This window comes from Nerophis lumbriciformis, linkage group LG37 (genome assembly GCF_033978685.3).
Source record: "Nerophis lumbriciformis linkage group LG37, RoL_Nlum_v2.1, whole genome shotgun sequence".
Taxonomy (NCBI): Eukaryota; Metazoa; Chordata; class Actinopteri; order Syngnathiformes; family Syngnathidae; genus Nerophis; species Nerophis lumbriciformis.
In genome coordinates this window covers 4,607,501-4,621,936 of record NC_084584.2, presented here as the reverse complement: position 1 = coordinate 4,621,936, position 14,436 = coordinate 4,607,501, and the positions used below count along the sequence as shown (strand labels likewise).

The 14,436-nt window shown below is 42.7% G+C and overlaps 1 protein-coding gene across 2 annotated transcripts in view; it reads right to left on the bottom strand.

The window, feature by feature from the left end:
• pds5b (PDS5 cohesin associated factor B) overlaps positions 1–10,412 on the bottom strand; it is a 93,814-nt gene extending 83,402 nt beyond the window's left edge. For both annotated transcript variants that reach the window (XM_061931594.2, XM_061931595.2), the window contains exon 1: positions 10,333–10,412. The gene's annotated coding sequence lies outside the window, so the exon portion shown is untranslated. The remainder of the gene's footprint in view (positions 1–10,332) is intronic.
• Between the last annotated feature and the right edge of the window lie 4,024 nt (positions 10,413–14,436).

The following is a 14,436-nucleotide window of genomic DNA, read 5'->3' as shown; positions in this document are numbered from 1 at the left end:
ATATAGATATATATATATCTATATATATATATTAGGGATGTCCCGATCCAAGTTTTTGCACTTCCGATCCGATACCGATATTGTTTTTGCACTTCCGATCCGATACCGATACTGGCCTATCCGAGCATGTATTGAAGTTTAAAGTTATTTAGCCTACTTAGTTGTCAGAATCATGTTGAAAAGGGTTTTAGTACTCTTGATAACAACTAGCCAGCTGAATTAGGGGAGTTTGAATAATACACAATGGTTGGTAACAAGAAACTGACCTGTTTATTCAAGGATAAACACAAAATAGACAAAATGATACATGACAAACAGAAATGGCATCATTGAAACTAGGGCTGGGCGATATGGCCTTTTTTTAATATTGCGATATTTTAAGGCCATATTGCGATACACAGGTAAAAGCCAGTAAATTTGAATATTTTGAAAAACTTGATTTATTTCAGTAATTGCATTCAAAAGGTGTAACTTGTACATTATATTTATTCATTGCACACAGACTGATGCATTCAAATGTTTATTTCATTTAATTTTGATGATTTGAAGTGGCAACAAATGAAAATCCAAAATTCCGCGTGTCACAAAATTAGAATATTACTTAAGGCTAATACAAAAAAGGGATTTTTAGAAATGTTGGCCAACTGAAAAGTATGAAAATGAAAAATATGAGCATGTACAATACTCAATACTTGGTTGGAGCTCCTTTTGCCTCAATTACTGCGTTAATGCGGCGTGGCATGGAGTCGATGAGTTTCTGGCACTGCTCAGGTGTTATGAGAGCCCAGGTTGCTCTGATAGTGGCCTTCAACTCTTCTGCGTTTTTGGGTCTGGCATTCTGCATCTTCCTTTTCACAATACCCCACAGATTTTCTATGGGGCTAAGGTCAGGGGAGTTGGCGGGCCAATTTAGAACAGAAATACCATGGTCCGTAAACCAGGCACGGGTAGATTTTGCGCTGTGTGCAGGCGCCAAGTCCTGTTGGAACTTGAAATCTCCATCTCCATAGAGCAGGTCAGCAGCAGGAAGCATGAAGTGCTCTAAAACTTGCTGGTAGACGGCTGCGTTGACCCTGGATCTCAGGAAACAGAGTGGACCGACACCAGCAGATGACATGGCACCCCAAACCATCACTGATGGTGGAAACTTTACACTAGACTTCAGGCAACGTGGATCCTGTGCCTCTCCTGTCTTCCTCCAGACTCTGGGACCTCGATTTCCAAAGGAAATGCAAAATTTGCTTTCGTCAGAAAACATGACTTTGGACCATTCAGCAGCAGTCCAGCTCTTTTTTTCCTTAGCCCAGGTGAGACGCTTTTCGCGCTGTTTCTTGGTCAACAGTGGCTTGACACGAGGTATGCGGCAGTTGAAACCCATGTCTTTCAAGCGTCTCTTGGTGGTGGATCTTGAAGCACTGACTCCAACAGCTGTCCACTCCTTCTGAATCTCCCCCACATTTTTGAATGGGTTTTTTTCCCCAATCTTGACCAGGGCGCGGTGATCCCTATCGCTTGTACACTTTTTCTGACCACAGTTTTTCCTTCCCTTTGCCTCTCCATTAATGTGTTTGGACACAGAGCTCTGAGAACAGCCAGCCTCTTCAGCAATAACCTTTTGTGTCTTTCCCTCCTTGTGCAATGTGTCGATGGTTGCCTTTTGGACAGCTGTCAAATCTGAAGTCTTCCCCATGTTTGTGTAGGCTTCAGAACTGGACTGAGAGACCATTTAAAGCCCTTTGCAGGTGTTTTGAGTTAATCAGCTGATTAGTTTGTGGCACCAGGTGTCTTCAAAATTTAACCCTTACACAATATTCTAATTTTGTGACACACGGAATTTTGGATTTTCATTTGTTGCCACTTCAAATCATCAAAATTAAATGAAATAAACATTTGAATGCATCAGTCTGTGTGCAATGAATAAATATAATGTACAAGTTACACCTTTTGAATGCAATTACTGAAATAAATCAAGTTTAGGGTTATTCTAATTTACTGGCTTTTACCTGTATATCTCGATATTTTGCCTTAGCCTTGAATGAACACTTGATGCATATAATCACAGCAGTATGATGATTCTATGTGTTTTGATTGATTGATTGAGACTTTTATTAGTAGGTTGCACAGTGAAGTACATATTCCGTACAATTGACCACTAAATGGTAACACCCCAATAAGTTTTTCAACTTGTTTAAGTCGGGGTCCACTTAAATTGATTCATGATACAGATATATACTATCAGATATATACTATCATCATAATACAGTCATCACACAAGATCATCACATTGAATTATTTACATTATTTATAATCCAGGGTGTGGAGGGGGGCGCCGGATGTAAGTGTCAAAAAGACAGCCAAAAGAGTTTGATATGAGATTAAATCTAAAGTTAAAATATAGGGTAGAAATGCACCCATTTGCAGGAAATGTAGTCTTGATTTTCAAAATGTTTCAAGGCTTGCATGTCTACATTAAAACATTCTTCTTCATACTGCATTAATATATGCTACTTTTAAACTTTCATGCAGAGAAGGAAATCACAACTAAAAAAATCACTAATTTTTTCATACGGTGTTGATGTGGAAATTGATGGTGTGGACGTGTGGCACCGAATGGAGATAAGCGTCTCGACAGACGTCACAATATTTGAACAATGATGACGAAAACTGGTGTCTCTGTCGTGTCCGTGTGTCGAAAATTGTTATGCGCTTATTTTTTTATTTGATTTTGTGCGTGGCATAGATTTGCCGTGCGCAGAGGACGCTTGAGCAGGCGCGCACCTTAGCGGCTGTGCTAGCATCACAGCTAACGTTAGCCATGCCGCTACCTCGCTCTCTGCTGGAAGAGGACGTATACGTATGTGACGTATGACGTGACAGTATGTGACGTGTGTAAGAAGGTGCGCTCGCTGTCTGTGAGAGGGAGACACAGGACAGAGTGAGAAGAGCCTGTCGTGTAATGCCAGCAGCTAAAAGCAACTGCGTGAGAATTGTGTATGTGTTGAAGGTGTGCTGGAAAATGCGGAACGGAAATTACGGAGCAGCAGAAAAGTGGAATGTATTTTTTGAATCTGTGCGTAGGAAAACATGGACCGGAGTTTTTTTTTAAACTGGATCTGGATCGGCATTTTCCCATGCCTTGCCGATACGCAATTTTTGGCAAATATCGGCAGCCGATCCGATCCAAATATCGGATCGGGACATCCCTAATGTATATGCACTCATAATGTCATTTAACATCAATTAACATTGATCAACATTTAACATTGTCACGTTATCGATGGGAAAATTAATTTTTAGACAATATGCTTTGCCTGAGCAGTTAGGAGACACCAAGAGTAACAAGCGGTAGAAAATGGATTAGAAAGGAAAGATAAAAAAATTAAAAAAAATACACAAAATTAACTTGGGACTTCCTGTGGGCCGGATTTTGGATGCTGGGGGGCCGGATCCGGCCCGCGGGCCGTAGTTTGGGGACCCCTGGTGTAAAGGATACCACCACATGGGCTTAGGAGCACTTCAGAAAACCACTGTCAGTAACTACAGTTGGTCGCTACATCTGTAAGTGCAAGCTAAAACTCTACTATGCAAAGCCAAAGCCATTTATCAACAACACCCAAAAACGCCGCTGGCTTCGCTGGGCCCGGACTCATCTAAGATGGAAGTAAGTTGAAAATAATTTGCAAATCATTGTATTCTCTTTTTATTTACCATTTACACAACGTGACAGCTTCACTGCTTTTGGCTTTTGTAATTGATTACTTTTATGTACGTTACCACGCTGTTACCGACACGTTTGATGTAACGTGGCACGCTACTTTTGACGGGGTTGCATGTCAACAAGACAGGAGCACAGCAAGTTCTCTGCGGGGGATAACTTTTTTTACTAATGAAAGCAACAACCAGCAACACACTGAAATGAAGGAAGGAAGCAACAACATGTAACACACTTACACACTACTACTACTACTACTACTACTACCACGTGGGAATAATGAACAACAAATCAATGATTGAAGTTACAAATATCGACAGTAACGATACCAAGTAGTGTCGTATCAACTATCAGGTCGATACCACAGTAGTTAGAACAATATTTACTATCAAAAAATCTCTTTGTTTTTGTTATTGTTTACAAAGTCAAGAAATAAGTCCCTGAACACAGGAAGGGAGGGCCAAAACCTGTGGCTTTCACACGGAACCAATTTCATTGATATTATTATACCGTCATCCTTTGTTTTTCTCGGATTAAAATCGTGACCAAACATCATTAATTAATTCATCTTGAACATTTGAAATATCAGTATTGGTGTGACTGTAACTAGTTGGTATTGGACCCATACCCATATCTGCGGTATCACCCTTAACCGGGGGTCGGCAAACCGCGGCTCGAAAGCTCCGTGGAGCTTTTTTAAAAATGTATGAAAATTGAAAAGGGGGTGGGGGGGATATATATATTTTTTGTTTGAATATAGTTTCTGTAGGAGGACCAACATGACACACATCTTAATTGTCAGAAATACTAATATTTACATTAAACACGCTTCACCGATGACAGTATTTGGCGAGCGCCGCTTTGTCCTACTAATTTTGGCGGTCATTGGACTCATCGTAGTTTGTTTACATGTACAACTTTCTCCGACGCTGCCACAGAAAGACGCGTTTTATGCCACACATTCTTTGTCTCATTTTGTCCACCAAACGTTTTGTACTGTGTGTGAATATGGTTTCTGTAAGAGTACAAACATGACACAAACCGTCCGGAATGTTAGCGAGCCCACTGTTTAATATGTTTGTGTTCATGCTTCACTGATGAGAGAATTTGACGAGCGCCGCTTTATCCTACCAATTTTGGCATTCCTTGAACTCACCATAGTTGTGCGGACTGTGACGCAACCGTTTGTTTACATGTATAACTTCCTCCGACGCTGCCACAGAAAGACGCGTTTTATGCCACACATTCTTTGTCTCATTTTGTCCACCAAACGTTTTGTACTGTGTGTGAATATGGTTTCTGTAAGAGTACAAACATGACACAAACTTTCCGGAATGTTAGCGAGCCCACTGTTTAATATGTGTGTTTATGCTTCACTGATGAGAGAATTTGACGAGCGCCGCTTTATCCTACTAATTTTGGCAGTCCTTGAACTCACCATAGTTGTGCGGACTGCGACGCAACCGTTTGTTTACATGTCAGAAAGACGTGTTTTATGCCACCCATTCTTTGTCTCATTTTGTCCACCGAACATTTTATACTGTGTGTGAATGCACAAAGGTGAGCTTTGTTGATGTTATTGACTTGTGTGGAGTACTAATCAGGCATATTTGGTCAGTGCATGACTGCAAGCTAATCCATGCTAACATGCTATTTAGGCTCACTGTATGCACATATTGCATCATTATGCCTCATTTAATTTCTTTTACTTATGTCCTCTGTGTATTTAATTTATATATCTCATGACACATTATCCGTATGTAATATTGGCTGCATTTTGTTGTCCCAGACCACAGCAAACATTACCCAGCTTGCAATGATTGTAATAAATCCATTGGAAGATGTTTCCATTAACTTGGACACACACATTTGGCCTTAAGCCAGTCATTTCCAGGACTTATCTCACCCTCAGCCTTCCCGGTAAGGTCTATTCAGGTGTACTGGAGAGGAGGCTACGCCGGATAGTCGAACCTCGGATTCAGGAGGAACAGTGTGGTTTTCGTCCTGGTCGGGGAACTGTGGACCAGCTCTATACTCTAGGCAGGGTCCTTGAGAGTGCATGGGAGTTTGCCCAACCAGTCTACATGTGTTTTGTGGACTTGGAGAAGGCATTCGACCGTGTACCCCGGGAAGTCCTGTGGGGAGTGCTCAGAGAGTATGGGGTATCGGACTGTCTGATTGTGGCAGTCCGCTCCCTGTATGATCAGTGCCAGAGCTTGGTCCGCATTGCCGGCAGTAAGTCGGACACGTTTCCAGTGAGGGTTGGACTCCGCCAAGGCTGCCCTTTGTCACCGATTCTGTTCATAACTTTTATGGACAGAATTTCTAGGCGCAGTCAGGGCGTTGAGGGGATCTGGTTTGGTGGCTGCAGGATTAGATCACTGCTATTTGCAGATGATGTGGTCCTGATGGCTTCCTGCGGCCAGGATCTTCAGCTCTCACTAGATCGGTTCGCAGCCGAGTGTGAAGCGACTGGGATGGGAATCAGCAAGTCCGAGTCCATGGTTCTCTCCCGGAAAAGGGTGGAGTGCCATCTCCGGGTTGGGGAGGAGATCTTGCCCCAAGTGGAGGAGTTCAAGTACCTCGGAGTCTTGTTCACGAGTGGGGGAAGAGTGGATCGTGAGATCGACAGGCGGATCGGTGCGGCGTCTTCAGTAATGCGGACGCTGTATCGATCCGTTGTGGTGAAGAAGGAGCTGAGCCGGAAGGCAAAGCTCTCGATTTACCGGTCGATCTACGTTCCCATCCTCACCTATGGTCATGAGCTTTGGGTCATGACCGAAAGGACAAGATCACGGGTACCGTATTTTCCGCACCATAAGCCGCCCTGGGTTATAAGCCGCGCCTTCAATGAACGGCATATTTCAAAACTTTGTCCACCTATAAGCCGCCCCGTGTTATAAGCCGCATCTAACTGCGCTAAAGGGAATGTCAAAAAAACAGTCAGATAGGTCAGTCAAACTTTAATAATATATTAAAAACCAGCGTGATGTGGGCGCGCATGGAGTCGTATATCAACATGGACGGAGCTGCGTGAAAAAAGCCACCCGGCCTCTTCGCGTAAACTTCCCTTAACCACTCGCTCATCTTTTCTTCATCCATCCATCCCTTCGAGTTAGCTTTTATGATGACGCCGGCTGGAAAGGTCTCTTTTGGCAAGGTCTTCCTTTTGAATATCACCATGGGTGGAAGTTTCTGGCCATTAGCATGGCAAGCTAGAACCACAGTGAAGGATGACTTCTCATTCCCTGTGGTGCAAATATTCACCGTATGTGCTCCCGTTGTATCCACAGTGCGGTTCACAGGAATATCAAAACTCAGTGGAACCTCGTCCATGTTGATAATGTTCTCTGGCCGGATCTTTTTTTCAGCTATCTTGTTTTTACAATATGCACGGAAAGTAGCCAGCTTTTCTTGAAAGTCTTTAGGCAGTTGCTGTGAAATAGTAGTCCGTGTGCGGATGGAGAGATTGCGTCTTTTCATGAAGCGGAAACCTGTCGCTTAGTAGGAGCCATTTTGTGGTCTTTACAGATGTAAACACACAAAGGAAATGAAACGTAATATCCGCGCGCTTCTTCTTCTTCTACGGGGGCGGGTGGTTGCTTACAGTAGAAGAAGAAGCGCTTCCTGTTCTATGGGGGCGGGTGCTTACCTTGGCGGTTGCTTGCCGTAGAAGAAGAAGCGCTTCCTCTTCTACGGGGAAAAAAGATGGCGGCTGTTTACCGTAGTTGCGAGACCTAAACTTTATGAAAATGAATCTTAATATTAATCCATATATAAAGCGCACCGGGTTATAAGCCGCACTGTCAGCTTTTGAGTAAATTTGTGGTTTTTAGGTGCGGCTAATAGTGCGGAAAATACGGTACAAGCGGCCGAAATGAGTTTCCTCCGCCGAGTGGCGGGGCTCTCCCTTAGAGATAGGGTGAGAAGCTCTGTCATTCGGGTGGGGAGCTCAAAGTAAAGCCGCTGCTCCTCCACATGGAGAGGAGCCAGATGAGGTGGTTCGGGCATCTGGTCAGGATGCCACCCGAACGCCTCCCTAGGGAGGTGTTTCGGGCACGTCCGGGGGAAGACCTAGGACACGCTGGGAAGACTATCTCTCCCGGCTGGCCTGGGAACGCCTCGGGATCCCCCGGGAGGAGCTGGACGAAGCGGCTGGGGAGAGGGAAGTCTGGGCTTCCCTGCTTAGGCTGCTGCCCCCGCGACCCGACCTCGGATAAGCGGAAGAAGATGGATGGATGGAAACAGTATAAACACTTTTTACAGTAAACAAATGGTAAAACAGTACTAAACAATTCCATTAAAAAAAAAAATGGTGTCATTATTAACTTTCTGTCCAAGCTTGTATAATCTACTGCCTTGTTCAATTGTAAAAAATATTCTGTGCCTAAAATTCACATTTCTATCACAATGATCATACTGTAAACATGGTAAGCTAACTTCATTACAATTAATAGTCCTGTCAATAGCATGGAATTACAATTCAAATGTAGTTTTTTTGTAAGCCTTTCAAAACAATTCAAAATTTAAAAAAAATTTAATGAAAATTAATTTAAGCCATCAGACACTTGAAAAGTGGCACATCACATCTCTAATGTAATCATTTGAACTTTTCAACAGAAATAGCACTGCAAAAATATTAAGGACATACTTCTGTATTTTGGTAGTTATGCTGTCAACATTTAGCAAGATTTCTTCAACTTGGACTTGAAAGCATAAATAGTATAAACACTTTTAACAGTATGTCGTGCTGTGAAATACAGCCGACAGGATTGCGCACCAAACACGAAGCAAGGCCAAATTAAGCGCATGCATGGTGCAGGAGAACAAAGGACTTCTTTTATTTAAGGTTTGTGATAAACCATCAAACTCATTCGTTAAAAGGACTCTATAGTAATATAAAGCGAATTTTTCTGGACATTATCATGCAAGAAAAGTTTATTTTTGGGACCGCGATCACCGCGTAATGATTTTTAAAGGTTGCATTACAAACATTTAACTGTCCCATGTGATCAGCCAGTGCGATTGGAAATCCATGCTCAATTATTGCCTCTGTAAATAAAACTTCGGGCGGATGCAGTTCTGATCAAACGTGACATCGGGTGGATGGCGGATGGTTGACGACTTTCTGACGCGGTTGCGGATGAAATAAATTGCCTATCCACGCATCTCTAGTGGATGGTGAGATCGACAGGCGGATCGGTGCGGCGTCTTCAGTAATGCGGACGCTGTATCGATCCGTTGTGGTGAAGAAGGAGCTGAGCCGGAAGGCAAAGCTCTCGATTTACCGGTCGATCTACGTTCCCATCCTCACCTATGGTCATGAGCTTCGGGTCATGACCGAAAGGACAAGATCACAGGTACAAGCGGCCGAAATGAGTTTCCTCCGCCGAGTGGCGGGGCTCTCCCTTAGAGATAGGGTGAGAAGCTCTGTCATTCGGGGGGGGAGCTCAAAGTAAAGCCGCTGCTCCTCCACATGGAGAGGAGCCAGATGAGGTGGTTCGGGCATCTGGTCAGGATGCCACCCGAACGCCTCCCTAGGAAGGTGTTTCGGGCACGTCCGGGGGAAGACCTAGGACACGCTGGGAAGACTATCTCTCCCGGCTGGCCTGGGAACGCCTCGGGATCCCCCGGGAGGAGCTGGACGAAGTGGCTGGGGAGAGGGAAGTCTGGGCTTCCCTGCTTAGGCTGCTGCCCCCGCGACCCGACCTCGGATAAGCGGAAGAAGATGGATGGATGGATGGATGGATGGATATCTCACCCTCTGAGAAGTTTTACGTATACCGGTATATGATATATTGCTACTACGGTACATTTTTAGTCTACTTTATACCAGAATTATCCTTTCCATCCTTACACTTTCCATCCTTTGTAACTGAGCTACTGTGTGGAACAATTTCCCTTGTGGATCAATGAAGTTAGCCTAAGTCTAAGAGCATTATTGACCTTGTCAAGTTGACATTTGACAACTCAGTCGGACATTAAATTGACATTAGTTGAGTGAATGGAATGAAGAAGAATAACAGTTTTATTTCAACAACCATCGCAGTGAAAAAAAGCGCCTTGTTCGCAACTTCCAAAAAAAAAGCCGCCATTAAAGTTTGAACGGTGAAATGTGCCGACATGACCCGATAGTTTCACAAGAAAGGAGGTTATAATAGGTGACGTGTTGCTGGTTCATATTCGACGAGCTAATCCGGCTAGGCGGCTAAGCTAACTGTGCTAGCCGAGGAGCTAACGCTGCTAGCCGAGTGATGATGACAGAAGGGCGGGCGGCGAGGAACAAAAACACCGCACTGGACCACCGTTACTTCGCCCTAAATAGTCTCCGCCACGTAGCAAGTGGACAGTGGACACGCGGCGTGTGGAGCCGCCCGCTACCGCCGGACGAGCTAGCGTGTAGCGGCGGGGAAAGAGTCCGCTCAGCCAGCGAGGAGCTCCGGACCCCCGCACCCCCGGCAAGGCGCGCTGCGACCCGGCAACAGGGGGAGAGGGAGCTCCGCCGCCAGCGTTCCACTCTTCCAACGCTCCTTAGCCGCGGCGCTGGGTTTTTTGTTTTGTTTTGTTTTTTGCCGCAGCGACGATGCGAGTAAAGTGTTGAATGAGTGCGTTTCTTTTACCTGTTTTGTGATGAATTGTGATGACTCGCGTCCTCTCTGCAGCGCGCGTCCCCTCCTGCCTCCAAAATGGCGCCAATGCGTGAACGCGGACGGCGACGCAGCGCCCCCCGCAGGCGCTCGACGGCAGCGCCGCACGTCGTGGCGCGTTCAAGGACACCGCGTTCGTGCGTAAACGGGGGGAAAGTCTGCGTTCGCTCAATCTTTTTCTTTTAATTAAATCATCCATCCATCCATCCATTTTCTACCGCTTATTCCCTTTGGGGTCGCGGGGGGGGCGCTGGAGCCTATCTCAGCTACAATCGGGCGGAAGGCGGGGTACACCCTGGACAAGTCGCCACCTCATCGCAGGGCCAACACAGATAGACAGACAACATTCACACTCACATCCACACACTAGGGACCATTTAGTGTTGCCAATCAACCTACAATTCCCATATATTCCCATTATTTCCCATATATTCTCATTAATTCCCATATATTCCCATATATTCCCATATATTCCCATTAATTCCCATATATCCCCATATATTCCAATTAATTCCCATATATTCCCATAAATTCCCATTAATTCCCATATATTCCCATAAATTCCCATATATCCCCATTAATTCTCATATAATTCCATTAGTTCCCATATATTCCCATTAATTCCCATATATCCCCATCAATTCCCATATATTCCCATTAATTTCCATTAATTCCCATATATTCCCATCAATTCCCTTATATTCCCATTAATTCCCATATATTCCCATTATTTCCCATATATTCTCATTAATGCCCATATATCCCCATTAATTCCCATATAATTCCATTAGTTCCCATATATCCCCATCAATTCCCATATATTCCCATTAATTCCCATATATTCCCATAAATTCCCATATATTCCCATTAATTCCCATATATCCCCATATATCCCCATATATTCCAATTAATTCCCATATATTCCCATAAATTCCCATATATTCCCATTAATTCCCATAAATTCCCATATATCCCCATTAATTCTCATATAATTCCATTAGTTCCCATATATTCCCATTAATTCCCATATATTCCCATATATCCCCATCAATTCCCATATATTCCCATTAATTTCCATTAATTCCCATATATTCCCATCAATTCCCATATATTCCCATTAATTCCCATATATTCCCATTAATTCCCATATATTCCCATAAATTCCCATTAATTCCCATTAATTCCCATATATTCCCATTATTTCCCATATATTCCCATTAATTCCCATAAATTCCCATATATCCCCATTAATTCCCATATAATTCCATTAGTTCCCATATATTCCCATATCCATCCATCCATTTTCTACCGCTTATTCCCTTTGGGGTCGCGGGGGGCGCTGGAGCCTATCTCAGCTACAATCGGGCGGAAGGCGGGGTACACCCTGGACAAGTCTATATTCCCATATATCCCCATCAATTCCCATATATTCCCATTAATTTCCATTAATTCCCATAAATTCCCATATATTCCCATTAATTCCCATATATTCCCATTAATTCCCATAAATTCCCAATAATTCCCATCAATTCCCATATATTCCCATCAATTCCCATATATTCCCATTAATTCCCATATATTCCCATTAATTCCCATATATTCCCATAAATCCCCATTAATTCCCATATAATTCCATTAGTTCCCATATATTCCCATTAATTCCCATATATCCCCATCAATTCCCATATATTCCCATTAATTTCCATAAATTCCCATAAATTCCCATATATTCCCATTAATTCCCATCAATTCCCATATATCCCCATCAATTCCCATATATTCCCATTAATTTCCATTAATTCCCATAAATTCCCATCAATTCTCATATATTCCCATCAATTCCCATATATTCCCATCAATTCCCATCAATTCCCATATATTCCCATTAATTCCCATATATTCCCATTATTTCCCATATATTCCCATTAATTCCCATATATCCCCATATATTCCAATTAATTCCCATATATTCCCATTAATTCCCATTAATTGACATATATTCCCAATAATTCCCATATATTCCCATTAATTCCCATATATTCCCATTAATTCCCATGGACGATGTGCAACTTTGAATAGTCTAAAAATGGTCAATATTTCCAAACTTCCCGAGCTTAACTTCCCGCTGTAAATTTCCGGAAATTTACTGGAAACTTTCCACCCCTTTGCAACCCTACTTCCTACACAATCTCTGGTATATATATTTGTATTTTTATATGTGTAAAAAAGCTCAACTTTTTCCAATGCCAATAGCATGCGAGCACATTTTGACATAGGAAAGGTAAACAAAGGAAACTAAGAAGATTGTAAAACATGACTTCCTGTCATGTGACTTCAGAGGAGTTCATCTATAGGCTTCAGCTGGTTCTAGGAAACAAAGAAAAAACACAAGATACACTATCAATCAGTGCATCAACCCAAAAAAAACTCCCTCCCCCATTCACACTCATCCATACCCACTCACACAAAAGGGGTTATTTATTTCTGCTACAAATATTCTGGTTCCCACAACATGGTCAACACACCTGCAAGGGACACAGTCCCTGAAGCTCACATGATTGTATGTGCTGCTGGTCCACTAACATTTTCATTAATTACTACTTTTTATGTAATCATTAGGGCCCGCATGGCCCATTGCATTTTTGGGAGTCCTTATGCAATGGGACATAGGGACCTATTGAATTTGTAAGGTTTTATTATTATTATTATACCGGCCGCCTCTTTGAGCTGCAATTTGACCCACTTAAGATGCTTCAAAACTCACCATATTTGACGCACACGTCAGGACCTGCGAAAATTGCCTTTTGATAAAAAAAAAAAAAAAAACCAAAAATAAAAATTGCGCTCTAGCGCCCCCTAGGAAAAAAAAACTAGACTGCCTGTAACTCCCACTAGGAAGGTCGGAGAGACATGAAACAAAAACCTCTATGTAGGTCTGACCTACACCTACCTTTCATAATTGTATATCTTTGGGCAAAAATCAACAGGAAGTTGGCAATTCCCCCTTCAAGACAAAAAAGTACTAAAAACAGTCACTTTTGCCTCTTTGAGCTGTAATTTGACCCCCTTAACATGCTTCAAAACTCACCAAACTGAACACACACATCAGGACTGGCAAATATTGCGATCTAATAAAAAACCCTAACCCCAAATTTAAAAATTGCGCTCTTGAGCAATTTTTGAATAAAACGGAGAAAAAACTGCTCCTCGGATGAAAAAAATGACAAAACTGCCTGTAACTCCCACTGGGAAGGTCGGAGAGACATGAAACAAAAACCTCTATGTAGGTCTGACTTACACCTACCTTTCATAATTGTATATCTTTGGGCAAAAATCAACAGGAAGTTGGCAATTCCCCCTTCAAGACAAAAAAGTACTAAAAACAGTCACTTTTGCCTCTTTGAGCTGTAATTTGACCCACTTAACATGCTTCAAAACTCACCATATTTGACACACACGTCAGGACCTGCGAAAATTGCCTTTTGATTAAAAAAAAAACCAAACCCCAAAAATAGAAATTGCGCTCTAGCGCCCCCTAGGGAAAAAAAAAACTAGACTGCCTGTAACTCCCACTAGGAAGGTCGGAGAGACATGAAACAAAAAGCTCTATGTAGGTCTGACTTACACCTACCTTTCATAATTGTATATCTTTGGGCAAAAATCAACAGGAAGTTGGCAATTCCCCCTTCAAGACAAAAAAGTACTAAAAACAGTCACGTTTGCCTCTTTGAGCTGTAATTTGACCCCCTTAACATGCTTCAAAACTCACCATATTTGACCCACACGTCAGGACCTGCGAAAATTGCCTTTTGATAAAAAAAAACAAAAAAAACCCCAAAAATAAAAATTGCGCTCTAGCGCCCCCTAGGAAAAAAAACTAGACTGCCTGTAACTCCCACTAGGAAGGTCGGAGAGACATGAAACAAAAACCTCTATGTAGGTCTGACTTACACCTACCTTTCATAATTGTATATCTTTGGGCAAAAATCAACAGGAAGTTGGCAATTCCCCCTTCAAGACAAAAAAGTACTAAAAACAGTCACTTTTGCCTCTTTGAGCTGTAATTTGACCCCCTTA